Below are 18,127 nucleotides of genomic sequence, written 5' to 3' on the forward strand. Positions count from 1 at the left end.
CTGTATCTTCATTGTGACATTAGGGGAGAAATACTGGAGAGATAACCACATTTATGTCCTAACTTATAAAGTGCCTTGTTTATTTTGTGCTGGTATCTTTATTAGTAAAAGAAATTTGTATCTCAGATAGTGAGATGAGATTTAGCCATTTTGTGCTAGAAATCCTGTGCCACATTTAAATCCTAGATCATTTCTCTAGACTGGAAAGACATCAGGATACGTAGTCATAAAGGGTAGGGATTGAGTGGATTGCACATAATAATTCCTGAAATACTTACATTACTGTCCATGTTTTTGTGGTTGTTACAATGCACAAATTATTTATATTTTAACTGTTATTTAATCTGCCCAAATTCAGGTGTGTGATATTCCTTTTTAAACAGTAGAATAAGCTGAATTTGGAAAAGCTTCTGTGATTTTTGTGTTGAAGTAATGACTCCAACAAGGTTGCAACATAAAGTTATATGGAGGCAAAGATGCCCCACAAACCATTTTTCTCATGATTTCAAACGCAGTGCAACATAGTAAAAATCAAACCGTTTTTATGGACCTGAAGCCCTTGTTGTTTTACTATTAGAAGAATAATTCTTTATTGTCCAAATGTGATTAGACACACAAGGAATTTATATCCGGTACATAAGCTCTCAGTGTACATACAATAGTGGTAATTATCATAGTCGTTGTAAAACTACATTCATCATAAAACTATTAGATACAACATTTAGTGATAGTCATATATATTAAATAAGCAATCAACATAAATCATACTAGGGTATTAAACAATTTAAATTGTAAGATAAAAGCAACAAAGTTATAGTCATAAGGTAATAGGAAAGATAATGATGGTAATACTTCCTTTCTAGATAGTTTGACAATGTTGTGAGAATTAATTATTCAGCAGAGCAATACATGGGGGGCTGTCTTTGTGTCTAGCTGTTCTGACATGCAATGCCCACAGAGCTTAGAGAACACTTTGTGGTGAGAAAAAGAGAGCAAGGAGGAGCTTGCGAAGTTCCGTTGTTTAAATGTTCCAATGTCCAGTGATCCACGCAGTCGTTTCACCTTCATTTTTCACAGATTTTTTTATCCATCATTCAGAGCTGACCTTCCTCTTAGCTACAGTTCTCTTATCATTACCTCCCCTCCTTGAAAAACTCTTGGCGCTTTTTCCACACTTTCTGTGGGACTAGAGGCCTAACCCATGAAAGCCTCGCAAGACTACGCCAGCCCATGAACAGCTCCTCCCTCGCAATTAAAATAACTCTTGCGCAGTAACCATGGCATTCATCTTTGAGATGGGCAAAATATTTTGGTTTTGGTTGCTTCCCTTGCAGAAACTGTAATCGCTCCTAAGTAAGTACTTATCTATAGTAATTACTATATATCCAGGTTCGGTACGATATAAAACCCCAAAGAGCTTATTTTCATAGACATTACTTAAGTTTCATGATGGAGAAATATGCCCGAGATAAAGATGGAGGAAAGTGCCTTAGCGGTTGGGACAGAAAAGAAGGGAGGGAGAAAACTGATGGCGGACAAGATTAAATATTTTCGGGGTGGAAATTCTCGCGATATCTTAGACCAGGCCGGAAGAGGATAAAGAAGGGAGTCAGCAGAGTCTCCCAGCCCCTTCGGCCTCTCAGTACGTGTGCGTAGGCGTCATTAGGCTGTTTGGCGGTTACGCAGCGGACTGAGCGTTGCGGGATTGGTGCAGCGGGAGTAGTAGCAGAAGCACCACTACTATTAGGTGAGGGTGGAGATCATTTCGTTCCTTGCCGCCGCAGTTGAGTGGGAAGAACGTCAGCAAGAATAGCCACAGCCGCCACCAACACCATGGGTGAGTCTCCATCCTGAGCTCTTTTCTGTTGTTGGGGAAGGGCGGTAATGGAAATGCCGACTTGGGCGGAGACGGTGACAGATGGAGGAGCAGGTCCCGGGCCCGTTTAGGTACCTTCAGTTTATTTCTTCCTTCGCGCTGCTTCCGGTGGCGGCGAAGGCTGTAGCGAGGGGCCGAGCCTCAGCTATCCACGCTTGCTGCTCGACTTCGTGGAGGCTCGCACTCAACTAATAGTTAACCAAAACCACATTTCTTCCTTTCAGCTGAGAGAGGCTCGTCGCAACCTTCTCTCAATTTCTTGGAGCTCTGGGTTGAAGCTCGTTTTCTTTCCAAAGCAAAAGTCTCCCTCTATACCCACTTTGGTTCGATTCTTCTCGGTCATTTAGCTCTCAGTTCCCCGCCCTGCTCGCTCATTCAAATTCTTCTTTTCCTTTTTCCCCCACTGCGCTTTCGTTCAAGCTTCCGAGTTCTCTCAATCTGAAAGAAGAGAATTGCTGATTGGAACCTCCCGGCGCGCGGACTCATTTCCTGCGTCTTATTTTACGGCGGGTACTTTCTGCGGCTCACCCTCATTTTTAATGCAGGAAACTATAATGCTCGAAAACGTTCCTTTTCTTTGCGTCCGTTGTTCCAAACTATCTAATTTTGGAATGGATGGTATTAAGAGGAATACAAGGCACTATATAAGTTTGGGGTGGTAGGAGATGATTAGGCAATATCAAAAAAAATCTCAAAGCAAGAAAAAAAGACCAAAATGAACGTGTACTTGGCAGCATAAACATTGCTGTTTTCTCTGTAGTTATTATAGTACTCTAAGTTAAAGTTGTAATCGTTTTCAAAAGAATTTAATTGTACTTGTGGCTGCATGTGATTTCATTCTGGTTGTTCAATTACACCTTGGAAAGAGCATTCCAGACTATTCTGTATTGCTATGGTATGTAGGATAATTTGAGTTTGCCTACTGTGGATCTTCTAGAAATGTTTTTTTTTAAGTTGTAAAATTTAAATATTCATTTTAATTCTAATTTTGTTTTTTAAAAGAAAATGTTTCTTATTCATGCTAATATTTAGAACCATTCTGAAATACTGATTAATTTTCTAGTTCAAGAGTATTCATGTAAACATTTGTATAACATTTCAGGTAATTTCAATTATTAATACCATGAACTTTCAATATACTTGACCCAGGTAAAACTTTAAATATGACAAAACACTTAACAGATTTGCTGTTGTTGAGCTTGTATCAGTGATTGCTAAACAATTTTTACATACATTGTAGTTAGATTGCTTCATTTTAAAACTGCTTCAGAGGGATGGGAAGATTGAATTGCTGTTAGATTGGGAGAAAGTTTGATTGGGTGTATAAATGCATTTTGATTTTAATAGTTTATTTCATGATAAATTTGGATCCAATTTAATGAAATTAATGCTGTTTCCGCTTAAATGCACACTGGATCGAAAAATTCATGAATTTTCAGCACAGGTGCTAAACCAAGCACAGGTGCTAAACTCAAGATGTCATTTTGCCAACATGTGGCCTTTCATGACGTTTTCCCCATTTGCATAGTGTAGGTTGTGTGTAACACATCCAGTCCACAGGCCGCCAGTTTGACACTTCTGGTCTATAGGTTTCAATTCTGTTAATATTTTTAATTGTATAAATTTAATTAGAAATAAATAGGAGAATGTGCTGAAAACTACTCATGTTTTATCAAATTGCATTCATTCCACAAACATTTCCAAGATAATTATAGAAATTGGATATTTCAAGAATATCTACAAAAAGCTGAACTAATAATGGATTGGGTCCAGATTTCAGTGATGCTAAATTAAATCTTGTGTATAGAAGTGGAATTATTTTTGAACCTAATTTTTATGACTGGTTTATCATACTTTTGAAAAGGGCCTTTTAGTCCAATCCCTTTTCAGTGTAAAAACCAAATTAATTCGTTCTGAATAGCTGGCTGTTCATCTTCTGCATAAAAATATCCAGTCTGGCAAGATTTGTTCTTGACAAGTGTATGTGACTTCTGATAAATATTGCAGTGTTTCATTTTCAAGATTGTTGTGCAATCTTCCTATGTGTCTACATTTTTGTTATTAGGCTGTGGTTCTTTAATCCCTTTTTCATATTTTTAAAGACTTATATTTGTTTTCTTCCACTCATATGGTATTTTATCTATTTTCTATTCAGTTCTTACACATTTTGATCTCTGGGCTCCTTTACATTCAAAAAAACAATTGAAGATCCCAAAGAGCTCTGGGTTTTGTGTATTACATCAATATTCATTGTATTAGAAAATAGAACATGATACATTTCAAAATATTTGACTTCAGGGCCCCCTCCCCAAAGTGTCTTGAGAACATCTGTTCTAAGAGATAGATGGGATCATAGATAAATGACTGTCCCAGCTCATTAGCTGTTTCTTTCAATCTCAAATATAGTATCAAACTGATATACACAGTATCCTAATAGCAAACTCATAATGTGCAGAGTGAAGTTGTTTATGTACTTGTGTATCTGATACATCCCTATAAATTGCAGCATTTGCATTATGATGTAATTTTGTCACTTCTTTTGTCCTGTCCAAAGATACCCATCACTGACCATTTAAATTTAAATAAATTAGGTATTGTTTGACTGGTTCAGTCTCCAGTTCTATCTTTTTCCTGGTCTTTGTTGCTTGGTGTAATTTTATTCTCTTTGTGGAGATGACTTGGACAAAATAAGGAGCCAAGTTTCTTATTTGTCTGCACTTTTGGGGTTTTCACTTGGCAGTTGATATAATTCTTTATCTTTTGATCATATTTGAATAAATTCCTTTGCTGTAGTAGTAGTAGTGTATTTTCCTTTCAGTTTATTCTGAGCTTTTCGCTTTGCAACATCATTTGTAAACTTTTACTTGATTGTGTCTAATGTTTTATTTAAAGTTTAAACAACAGTTAAAAACAACAGTTAAAATTAGTTAAAAAACAAGTAAAACAAAAAAGGGAAGAAATAAAAATTATGCAAAAGGAGAACAAAGTAGAAAATTGAAGTCACAGCAATCTTCATATAACTACAATTATATTTTACTCTCTAAAATTATTTTGTTTGTATAATTTATCCTGTCCTAAATGTCAAAGCCATAAAATACATTCACTGTCTTTTTTGCACAAAAAAGTCTGAGCTTTTAATAATTAATAATGTATTTTCTCTAATCAAACAAGTTAATTTATCCATTTAAGCATATTCTGTTATCTTCACTAAATATTTTTCGATTGTAAGCATTATCAAATCTTTCCTTTTTTGTACATACATACAATGATGTCACTGTAGATATCATATCTAAAAATGGTGTTTCATGGCTCTTTCTAAATATTTATCTTTAAGTTTCAGGAAGAACAGTTCTGATTTCAATGGAATATTATTCTTTTAAATCCTCTGAATAACTGTATGTATTGGAACCCAAAATTTTCTAGCTTTTTATATACCCACTAATTGTTTACATTACCAAATTTGAAGTACCTTTATACATCTTAAATAATTTTTCTGGTATCATATATCAAAGGTAATTTAGAAAAATGAAAAGGTACATCATAGGTACATTTAGAAAAATTATCTTTAAGGTTGTAATGTAAACTTTAATCCTTTCAACACATATTTTCCCATTGTTCCATTTGTATATCATAGCCAAAGTTTTTAACCCACTCCATTGTACGTTCTTTAACCTGTTCCTTTTTTGTTTCAAATTTCAATAAAAAATTACAATTGGCAATTACATGTTCATTATTTCATACACAATCCATCTCAAATTCTGTCTTATATTGTTCAATACCATGAATTCACTTATCTACTTTAAATCTTTCTGATAATTGTAAGAAAGCTAATGACAATTATGTCTCTTATTCTTTAGATTTCATTTTTTATTCATCTTTATAAAATTCTATTATCTCACATTATTTGAACCATTTATCCTTACTTGGTTATACTTTTCCTTGATTTCTGGTTCTCATTCAATCTTCTATACAAGTTCATTATTTTAAGATTTTCACACACTTGTCTAACTGCATTGTCCCTTATAACAAATATCTGCGTTTCCCCCAAAATAAGACTGAGTCTTATATTTTTGGGGGCCACCAAAAATGGCACCTGGTCTTATTTTGGGGGATGTCTTATTTTTCTCCCTGATGTGGCCAGGAGCAGAGGCAAACTGTCCCTTGTACCTCCTTGTCTAACGGTTTTACCAACAGCATAACAGCTGATCAGGGGCACTCCTGCTGCCACCTCGAAGAATTGCAGCCACTTTTGCAGCTGATTGAGGCTACAAAAGCAGCAGGAGGTCTCACGTGCTTCGTGCCCCCTTTAAGAAAAATCTTAATCAACTGCAGTGGCCCAAGGTCTTGGCATGTCCCAGACTCTGCCTGCACTGCTTACTGGCTCTGCTGTTGCTGGAACGCTTTTGGCTATCTTGCTGGGCTGCTCCTGCATGGTGCGGGATGAGTCGTTCCAGATCTATGACCTCCAAAGTGCTCTGGAGTACACAGCTGGCATGAGAGCTAGTGCCTGCGAGGGCCCAAAGAGTACTGGACTTAGCTCTTAGCCCAACACCTGCAGCACTGTGTAGACCTGCAAGAAGGCGCTCAGCAGTATGAAGACTGCATCAGATGAGGCAACGTGGCTGTACCGGTGGCCACTGGCGAAGGGTGGCGGGTGTGTGTGGACACTCCAGAGGTTGTAGATCTTGGCTGACTTTCCCCACGCCAGGCAGTAGCAGCCCAGTGGGAGGGGCGAGTCCTGCTTTTCACTTTTGATGCATTCACCACTTGCTTGCAGCAACTGGCACGAGTGACTGCCCATGCTGCTGCTGGCCTTGCGGGAGCTCTTCACCTTCCTGGCAGCCCTGCTCTTAGCTGCCTTGCTGGGCTGCTCCTGCTCGGCAATTCTGTGGAGAGTAGCACTGCCAGGAGGGCACAGAGCTTCTGCAAGGCCAGCAGCAGCATGGGCAGTTACTTGTGTCAGTTACTGCAAGCGACTGGTGAGTGCATCAAAAGTGTAAAAGCAGGACTCTGTTCTTTCCAAAAATGTGCTTGCAGCAGCTGCCTGAAATGTGTTTGCAGCAACTGCTGGACATGGAGTGGGCGGCCCCATCCCTCTGCCTGCTGCCGGTGCCGTCCTGGCATGTTTTGGAAGGGAGATAAAAATAAATCCTGCAATCTCTTGCTACTGGCTGTGCAAATCCAAGCATTGGGAAACAGCAGCTGCTCCCTTCCAAACATGTTAGGATGTAATTTGAATACTTTAATAGCAGCAGCAAAGAAATGCTTCCCAAAAGGGAGGTAACAAACAGGAAGGGCGCCTGGACTCGCAGTGCTTTGTTTTGATTCAGGCACTGCTGCTGACGTGATAGGAGCTCTTTCATTTGTGCAGGGAACCTCCTTTCACACGCATCCATAGTTTCAGCATAAATCGCCAGGCAAATGGGAGGGGGATTTTTCTGCCGATCCTCCTTTCCTTGGGGATGATTTATGCTGAAACCATGGATGTGTGTGTCTGCAGGGCTGGCAAGGCTGATGAGTAGAGGGGGTGGGAATCTGGTTTAGGTGAGGAGGGTGGAGAAGGGAGACAGAATTGCAGACACTCCTTAGATCTTGTTGGCCACCTCATTCATAAGTCTGTTTTTGCTTGAGATGTGGGAGAAGATTGGAAGCACCTGCACAATGGGAGGCACGATTAGGAAAACTTTTTCAGACAGTGATCTGTGAGCGGGGGTGGATGGGTATTTGCCGATCCTTCTTTCCTTGGGGATGATTTATGTGAGAACAAAGCAAAGCCATTAGGTGCATATCTATACACTGGTGGAAAGTGTGTTGGGTGAGCTACCACTTAGGTGGGCAACAGCTCCATGGCAGCCCTGCACATCTCTGCAGGCATCCCTGCAGTGGGGCAGACAGATGAAGGAAGGAGGAAAGATCGTCCCTTCCTCCTCCAAGCTCCAAAACTTTTCCTGCACCAGACAGGAGCAGATGGATATAGGAGGAAGGGGCAATCTCCCCCTCCCTCCTCCATCCCACCACAGAACTCTTGCCCGCTGAAGTCGCAAGGCAGCCGAGACCAGCATGGCCAGGGGTGTGATGAACCCTCAAAGACCAGCAGCAGGAGGTACAGCCGGGGAGAGGTGGGGGGGAGCAGGCAATCCTAATGTGCCACACACCTCCAGATGCTCAGAGAGACAGAATAAGTGGCAGCTCCTGACCCACCCTGGCTGAGCTGATCCGCAGGCCGCAATTAAGGGGCTGAGCCACCATGAGGTGATTGAGAAAGGGAAGGGCTACTTCCTGTGTTGGCTATACCCAACTCCTTCACAAGGGCTTATTTTTTGGGTAGAGTGTATATTAGGCCCATTCCAAAAAATCAGGCTAAGACTTATTTTCAGGTTAGGTCATATTTTGGGAGAAACACAGTAATTCATTAAAATTATTTGTAATTTTAATATCTACTTTTTAATAAATTCTCATCTGTCTAGATTCTTTTGATCCTGTTATCAATGTTCTTTTTTTGACAGTCCAAAGTACATGTTTCCTATATTAAGTTTAAAATCAAGAATTCTAGCATAACATAGTCATTTTCCTCATTTCCTATTTTGATAAGTTTCTCAGATGGGTTATTGATTGATAATCTCAACTTAAAGATAGATTAAGAGATATAGTGTGGTTGATGGCTTCTTCCTAAATAGTTATCTCTGGTACTTCATTATGAGTTTTTATTCATATATTATTTTATCATTGCTGTTTTGCACTTCTGGTTAGATGCTAACTGCATTTCATTGCCTGTGTTCATGTACAATGACAATAAAGTTGAATCTAATCTAATGAATTTTTATTCGTATGTGGTTGAAATTAAATACATTTAGTGAGTGGATACATAAAATGTGAATGGCTTAATGCTGTCTCATTATGAAAAATTCCAATCTGTATACTGTAGAATAAGCTGTTCTCCAAAATAGATCATGACACTATTTTGTGGGAGTGAAAAACTTGTGATAATATTAGATTACAAGTCCTCCCTTCACTTATTTAAGATATCTGTGTCTTGCAGAAACGTTTGTCAATGAATGCAGAAGATTGAAAAAATATTCAACCTGAATTGATCTTTGTAGTAGGCCTGTGAATGTAGAATGAATGCCACATCCCTTTCAATATTTCCATATAACAGAGTAGATGAGTCCGTTTTAAAAAGTTATGTAATGTACTTGTCTCTGATTTTGAAAATGTAATGATACAAAAAGTATATTTAAGATTTCAGCGTAGTTAAAAAGAACTGTCTTTTTAACTGTCTGGATTCAATTTTAGTTTTCTGTACCTTAACCAGACCATAGCATGCTCCAGTCAGGAGCTGGCATTCAAGGCCTATCACCTGAATATGATAGAAAAATAATACAGGAACTATTCTAGAGAAAGCATTCAGCTCCACATTTCAATAAAAGTACCAGTACAGGGGTGGGATACAAATATTTTTACTACCAGTTCTGTGGGTGTGGCTAAGTGGGCATAACTATGTGACTGGGTGGGTGTTGCTTTTTTGCAGCACCCCTCCTCCGTGCTGTTTTATTTTTATTTTTTTTGCCTCCTGGGCCTCTTACTGTTTTGCCCAGGAGACTTCCCTGAGGCCCAGGAGGAAAAAACGGAGTGGGGGTGGGCTGCCCAGCAATTCCCTTCCACACGACCCTTTTTGCTTTCTGGGCCTCAGGGAAGCCTCCTGGGCAAAGCAGTAAGATCGGGGGATCCCAGAACAGCTGATCGTCAGAACAGCTGATTGTTCAGAGGAAAAAGAAGAAATATCGGTTTGGCCAAACTGGTAGCTGCTTTTTAATACCGGTTTGCCTGAACGGTAGCATTTTTTTTTACTACCGGTTTGCCTAACAGATGGTTCGGAATAGTATATTTTTTACTCCATAAGATGCACTTTTTTGTCTTCCAAAAGTAGGCAGAAATGCCTGTGTGTTTTATGGAGTGACACCCCCCTTTTAGCCTTTTTTGGCCTCTGTGCACGCCATTTTCAGCCTCCACATGCCTCATTTTTAGCCAATATTTTGTCTTTGGGCATCCCATTTTTGGCCAGTTTTTGGCCACGGTTTGGGGCAAAAAAACGGGGCGTGAGGAGGCACAGAGGTGAAAAACGGGGCACGTGGAGGCCAAAGATGGAATGCGTGAAGGCCAAAAATGGGCTGAAAATCGGATGCACGGAGGCCAAAAACAGGATGTGGGAAGCTCAAAAACTGGGCGCGCGGAAGCCAAAAATAGGCTGAAAAATGAGACACACTGAGGCCAAAAAATGGGGTGCATGGAGGCTAAAAATGGGCCAAAAAGAGCACGCAAAGGCCAAAAACAGGACACACAGAGGCAAAAATGTGGCGTGTGGAGGCCAAAACAGGAAGCTCATAAACAGGACGCACTGAGTCTCTAGCTGGCCTTCCAAGAAACAGGCATGATAGCAGCAGCAGCACTGACTTCGGCAGTAGGCAGAGTGTGGGTGGGAGGCACTTAATGTGGACCGTTAGATGAGCCTGCTCCATCTCATTTGGCTGGGACAGGGCAGGTAGCTGGCCAGCAGATGAAATAGGCCGGACTGCGTGTCTCTCCCCTGCACTTCTGTGTGATGACCCGAGGCGTGTCACAAAGGCAATCTCAGCTGCCTCTGGTCTCCTGGTTCTCTATCTGGAAAAAGCAGCCAAGACTCACAGTTTGGAGTAATCTTCACTTTATTCCAGGTACCAAGATATATGCAACAGCGAGTATACAACTTCGAAGCGAAGCCAGCACCGAGAGCTACTGCCTCTCAACGTTTTAAAGATCCTAACTCCACCCCTCCCATTCACCTGAACCGCCTAACATCCGTTCTACATCTACACCAACATCTGGTCCACTGATCCCTTACAGCTTCCCACCTACCATTCCCTTCACCCTTGCTCATGCCTGCCTTACTATCCTGTGATTGTGCTCTGCTCCATGTGTGTGCCCAACATGCCCACCATGTCCCTCTCAGATCTTCATCTGCTGTTTGGTCTCCTCTTACCTTTACTTGCCTTTCCTAGCTCTGTCTTCTTGTCTTCAGTCCCTGTCAGCCTCTGATGACATCAGCACAGCTCTTCCCACCACCCATCCGATATCAGTATTGGGCTCCAGATCGTGTCACGGTTTGTCTGGAGCCTAACATGGGCCTCCTCTACCAAGGATCCACCTGGAAAACAGTAAGGGACAGGGTTAGCAGTATATCCACAATACTCTTGTCTTCCCTCTGCTTTAATGGAAGTTCTGTTGTAGCTGCAGAACAGCCATATCCTGTTGAATCCAGGAGGCTTCTGTTGTAGGATACCCTTTCCATTTAACCAGGTATTGCAATACGCCTTTACACCTGTGGGAATCTAGGATATCACCAACTTCATAGTGGTCATTACTGACAGGCCCTGGTGTACTGGAATCCAGAGTGACCCCCGTCGTCGGCTTCAGAAGGCTGCTGTGAAAAACCAGATGTATCCACTTAGACCGTGACTGCAATTTCAGTTGTATGGTAACCGGGTTGATTAGTTTCACAATAGGGAAGGGGCCTATATATTTTGGGCTCAGTTTTTTACTAGCTAATCCCATTTTGATACATTTGGTAAATCAATAAACTAGGTGCCCTATCTGGAATGGTGGGTGATCTGCTTGTTTCTTATTGGCCTGTCTTTTGTAAATTTTGGCAGCTTCCTGAAGTACTTGTTGAACCACTTTCCATGTGTCCTATATCTCTGTAGCCCAGGTTGTGGCTGTTGTGGAGGTCGTCGGTGTTTGCAGCCATTCTGGGATTGGTACAAAGTCCATTCCATACACCACATAGAAAGAAGTATGTCCCATACTGCTATGCATTGTATTATTGTAAGGTACTTCAGCATATGACAATAACTCTGCCCATCCATTTGCTGATACGATATATAGCAGTGGAGGTACCTTTCCACTGCAGCATTTGCTTGTTCCACTGCACCATTAGTACTAGGGTGTTACACTGTGGTCAGTCCCTGAGTTGACCCAATCAATTGCAGAAATTATCACCAAAACCGGGTGGTAAACTACCCCCTATCAGAGATAATTCATCAAGGGACACCATGCAAGCGGTACATGTGTTTTATAAAAAGTTTAGCTAATTTGTGGGCTGATAGCAGTCCAGTGCAGGCAATAAAATGGACCTGTTTTGAAAATTGATCGATTATAGTCCAGATGACAGTGTATCACTGATTATTCGGGAGCTCTACAATGAAGTCCATGGCAATATCCTGCCATCATCTGTTGGGGTTGGCTACTGGTTGTAATAGTCCTAAAGGTTTTCCTGAGGGCTTTTTTGCCATAGCACACACCTGGCATCTTTTCACATGGACCTCAACATCCGCTCACATAGACGGCCACCAGAACTGCCATTTTGCTAGAGGCATAGTTTTTAAGAATCCATAATACCCTTCTTGTTTGGCATTGTGACAGTGTTATAACATGAGAGTCCATAGTGTCCCAGAGATGTATATCTTTTTCCCTCGCCATGCAATACCATCTTGAATGACACATTTACGCCCTATTAACTGCCAATCACCGATCCTTAGCTACTGCGTCAGGTAGATCAGCTGCTAAAATGCTGGCCCTGATAGACTACTATATCCTGCTGTGGTATGATTGGCTGCACTATCACTTCCCAACAACTATTGTATTGTGGCATATGTGATAATGCATCAGCCATAAAATTGTTTCCTGATGGTATGTATCGTAACATGAAATTGAATCACTGGAAATACAAAGCCCAACGGACTTGTTTCGGTGACATTTGTTGTGGTGATTGGAGGGTTTCTAGCTTCTTATGCTCAGTCCATATCTCAAAAAGGATGTTTCTCCCCTTCCAGTAAATGGTGCCATCTCACCAGAGCCCACCTTACTGTGAAGGCTTCCTTTTCCCATACGGCTCAATTTCTTTCTGCTGAACTTAATTTGCAAAAGGTGTATGCGCACGGTTGAAGTACTCCTTGTTTGTTTTTCTGCAACAGTACAGCTCCAACTGCTACATTGCTTGCATCCGCCTGAACTGTAAAGGGGGAAATGGGATCGGGGTGTTTCAATACAGGTTCTCTAGCAAATAACCCCTTCAAAGTGTCAAAAGCATGTTGCCATGTCTCTGACCATGCTAGAGCCTGATTTGGTTTAGGTTTTGTGGTGCCCAAATATTTGGTTCGCTGTAACTCCATTAACAGCAAAGCTATAGCGGCAAAAGAAGGAATAAATTGCCAGTAAAAATTGGTAAAACCCAGGAAACTTTGTAGCTGTTTGCAAGTTACTGGAGTTTGCCAGTCCAATATGGCTTTCACCTTGTTTGGGTCCATTTCAACCCCCTCCCCTGAGATCCATTAACCTAAATAATCCAGCTGAGTACAGTGAAATTAGCATTTAGATAATTTCATGTATAGTTGTGCATCTTAATAATTTTTTGAGTACTGTTCTTTTTTTAAAATTTTTTTATTGATTTTAACAACAAACAAAAACACATAAAACATAAAAACATCCTCCTCCTTCATAGATTTACAAACAGTGTATCGGTTGGTTTACCACTTTTTTTGTGCATCCATTTCCTAGTCAGTCATTATAGTTATATTACATAATAACTCATATTATCAATCAACAATTGTATAACCTAGTATCATTACTGAACAATCATTTGACTATAATTTTGTTAATTCATACTTTAACGAGATAACTATAATTTACTTAATTTATTTTACAACAAATCATAAAATCATACCAAATCTATCTTAATAAAGTTTTATAAAAATAGTATCAAAGAAAACAGAAAAAGTATATATCTATTATATCCTAAGTTTCTAAATATTCTATTATTATGTTTTATTATCTAACCATTGATAAAAAAGATCCCAAACTTCATAAAATTGTTTATCTTCTTGTTCTCTAATTTCAAATGTCAATCTACTCATTTCAGCACAATCCAATATTTTTTTAATAGTTTCTTCCTCTGATGGAATTTTCTCACTCTTCCAATTTTTAGCAAATACAATCCTAACCGCTGACAATACATTTACAATCAAATACTTCAAATTTTTATTATATGTATAGGTAAAATTCCCAATAAAAAAATCTCTGGTTTCAAGTCTATATGTTTCTTTGTCATTTTTTCCAACCATATGCGAATTTTAGTCCAATATTTTCTAGCATCCTCACAAGTCCACCACATATGGTAATATGAACCAGGTATCTGATGACATTTCCAGCACTTTTCAGATTTATTCTTGAACATTCTTGCTATTCTTGTCGGAAAATGCCACCTTTAAAACATCTTATACAAATTTTCTTTATATGCTGTTGACATTGTCATTTTATAATTTTGAGACCACAATTTTTGCCATTTCTCTAAATCAATCCCATATCCAAAATTCTTCCCCCAAACAATCATCGTTTCTTTAACTTGTTCCTCCTCTAATTTAATTTCCAGCAAATAACTATATAATTTTTTAATCACTTTTTCGTCAGTACCTGTCAAAATCCTATCTAAATCAGTCAATTTATCATAAAATCCCTCCATTTTAGAATCTTTAAGATACCTTGAGTGTATTTGCGTATATGAAAACCAATTCATCCTTATACCTTGTTCTTCTAGCTTTTGCATCATTTTAAGTTCACTCTTTTCATCCAATAGATTTTCCCCATATCTAACTGTTTGTTCCTTCTTATATATTATAGGATAAGAAAAGGCTTCGATAGCTGATAACCAGACTGGGATTTTCAAATAAAATTTTCTCTTAATTTTCTCCCAATTCAACCATAAAGACTCCCGTATATAATGCCTTCTAAAATAGCCCTGCGATTTAGTTCCCTCATACCACAGAAAAGCATGCCATCCCAATAATAAATCATGTCCTTCTAATGTCAACAATCTAGTCTTTCTTAATGTTAGCCATTCTTTAGCCCACATTAAATTTGCAGCTTGGTAGTACAACTCCCAATTAGGAAGGCCAAATCCTCCTCTAGTCCTAGCATCTTGTAGAAGTTTTAATTTTATTCTCGCTTTCTTACCTTGCCATATATACTTCAACACAATTTTATTTAGTTCTTCAAAATAATCTTTGCCAAGCCTAATTGGTATTGTTTGAAACAAATATAAAATTCTGGGTAAAATATTCATCTTGATTGTTGAAATTCTACCTATCAATGACAATTGTAGGTTTTCCCATTTTTTCAGATCAGATACTATCTGTTGTTTAAGTTTAATATAGTTATTCTCTTTCAATGTGATACATCTTGATGTCAAATGTATCCCCAAATATTTAACCTTGTTCGTAACTTGAATTTTCAATAAGTCTGCCAGTTCATCTCTTTGTTTTAATAGCATATTCTTTGTCAGAATCTTTGTTTTATCTTTATTTATTTTCAAACCAGCCATCTCACCATACGTCTCTATCTTTTCCAATAGTTTTAAAGCTGTCTCTAGAGGATCTTCCAGAATGAAAACCAAATCATCTGCAAAGGCTTGCAATTTAAATTCCTCCTTCTTGACTTTCATTCCTTTTATATTTGGATCCTCTCTAATATTTCTATTCAACACTTCCAAAATCAATACAAATAGCAAAGGTGATAGTGGGCATCCTTGTCTTGTGCCTTTTCTTACATTAATAGAGTTTGTAAATTCTCCCTCTATCATTACTTTTGCCGTTTGCTTATTGTATATGGCTTCTATTGCTTGAATAAATTTTCTAGCGAAGCCCATCTGTTCCAATAACAGTAACATAAATCTCCAGTTCACATTATCAAATGCCTTTTGAGCATCTAAAAATATCAAAGCCATTTGTTTTTCAGGATGCGCCTCATAATATTCCAAAGTGTCCAAAATTACCCTCATGTTGTCTTTAATTTGTCTCTTTGGCAGGAATCCATTCTGATCAGGGTGAATAAAATTATTTAAGTATCTTTTGAGCCTTTCTGCCAAGATTGAAGCAAAGATTTTATAGTCTGCATTCAGTAAAGAAATAGGTCTATAGTTCTTAATTTGTAATGGATCGGCCCCTTCTTTTGGAATAAGTGTAATATAAGCTTCTGACCATGTTTTAGGTATTTTCTTATTTAGCATAACTTCATTCATGACTTCTAGCAGTGGAATACTCAACGATTCTTGTAGTATTTTATAAAATTCTGCCGGAAGCCCATCTGGACCTGGTGCTTTTCCATTATTCTATCTGTTAAATGCTTCAGTTAGTTCCATCATTGTTACAGTGCTTTCTAACATTTTTTCAGTCTCTTCAGATATCTTAGGTAAGTTAGCATTTTGTAAATAAAGTTTAATTTTTTCCTCATCAAAATCCTCCTGTTTATATATTTGTCCATAAAAGTTTCAAATAATTACCTTTTTCTCCTTATTACCATAACACATTTGATCTTGGTCATCTATTAGCTGTAATATTTTCCTAGATTCTTTCTCCTTTCTCAGTTTATATGCTAACCATCTACCTGGCTTATTTGCATCTTCAAAATAGTTCTGTTTAGCACTTCTAATTTTTTGTGCCAATTCTTCTTTCTCTACCTGACCCATCTTATGTTTAATTATATCCATTTTAAGTTTAATATCTTTTTTCTGTGGCATGTTCTGCAATTCTTTTTCCAGTTTTTTGTGATCATCTTCTAGAGCTTTGATAGTTTGCCTCTTCCTAATGTTCTTTTTCTTTGTATAGTCTATTATTAATCCTCTCGCATATGCCTTCATTGTATCCCAAACATTCTGCATTGAAGTATCTTCTTTTTTATTTTCACTAAAAAAGAAAGCCAATTCTTTGCCCATCCATTGTGTGAAATCTTTTTCCTTTAAAATAGTATTATTTAATATCCATCTACATCTTCTTTTTTGTCCTTTCCATTTAATTGTCATTGGATTATGGTATGCCCATATACTTGTTTCAATATTTATTTCTTGAATATTAGATATTAATTCTGTTGAAATCCAAATCATATCTATTCTGGACCATGATAAATGTCTATTTGAATAAAAAGTATATTGTTGAGTTTTACCATTTCTTTCTCTCCATATATCTTTTAAATTTAATTCATCTATCATTTTAAAAAAGGATTTAGGGAGAATCTTTCTAGTTTGTCTTGATGCTGTCGCTGTATAGTCCAATTTATTATCTACAATTCCATTAAAATCTCCCATCATAACTATGTTAATATAGTCCAGTCCAATTGTTTTCATATGTAACTTTTTATAAAATTCTTCTTGTTTATCATTCGGGGCATAAATTGCAACAAGCAGTGTTTTTATATTGTTATCCACTATTTCAACCATTAATACTCTTCCGTCTTCATCAGTATAAATCAGTTTTGCTGCAATAGTTTCTTTAATGTACTCCTCTTTTCTTACAATGAGTCAAGGAAGTAAAAATTTTCCCCAGTTTTGGTCGTACCAATAATCGTTGATGTTGTTTTTTAATATGTACTTCTTGTAAGCAAATTATATCAAATTTTAACTTCTCTAGTTTATGGAAAGTTTTCCTTTTAGTGGCTGAGTTCAGTCCGTTTATATTCATAGAAATCAATTTTTTTTCCTCCATGATTATATTTTGTATTTAGGTCTAACAGCTCTCGTGGATCTTACTTCACGTTGTTCTTTGGTCTCCATTTGTCCACCTGCTGCACCTTCTTTTCCCATTCCCATTCGGTCCTCTTGAGGTTCAGTTGAGATGATCTCTTTTTCTGTCTCTATTTCTCTTCTTCCAAAAAATTCATTGTAGAATATTTCTGTTTTCTCAATTGAGTCAATTCTGTGTCTCTGTTCTTGCCATGTAAACATTAATCCTTCTGGGATCAGCCATCTATAAATCACCTCTTTTTCCAATAACATTTTAGTCAAGAATCGATATTCTCTCGTCATCTCTCTCACTCTTCTGGGTACTTGTTTTAAGACCACAATCTCTTTGTCTTTACATTTCAATGCCTTATCTCTTGCCACTTGTAGTGTTTTTGTTTTAATAGTCTTTTTAGTAAATCTGACATGGACCTCTCTTGGTAGCTTGTTCCTCATCGCATATCTTGTGAAGACACGGTATATCTCATCTACTCCGTCCATCATCTTTTCCTCTGTTATTCCCAAAGCTCCAGCCAAGATTTCTATCATTACTGCAGCCAAATCTTGTCCTTTTTCTTCCTCTATATTTTGAAATCTAAGATAAAATTCTGACCTATCCATCTCCCACTTCAACATCCCACTTTTGTCTTGTTCAATTATTGTTAATCTGTTAT

The 18,127-nt window shown here is 38.2% G+C and overlaps 1 protein-coding gene across 4 annotated transcripts in view; it reads left to right on the plus strand.

Moving 5' to 3' along the window:
• Nucleotides 1-1,578: 1,578 nt before the first annotated feature.
• SEPTIN7 (septin 7) overlaps nt 1,579-18,127 on the plus strand; it is a 117,421-nt gene continuing 100,872 nt past the window's right edge. For all 4 annotated transcript variants that reach the window (XM_087917586.1, XM_087917587.1, XM_087917588.1 and 1 more), the window contains exon 1: nt 1,579-1,843. The gene's annotated coding sequence lies outside the window, so the exon portion shown is untranslated. The remainder of the gene's footprint in view (nt 1,844-18,127) is intronic.

This window comes from Pseudonaja textilis, chromosome Z, assembly GCF_049901715.1.
Source record: "Pseudonaja textilis isolate UNSWEBS1 chromosome Z, rPseTex1.2, whole genome shotgun sequence".
NCBI lineage: Eukaryota > Metazoa > Chordata > Lepidosauria > Squamata > Elapidae > Pseudonaja > Pseudonaja textilis.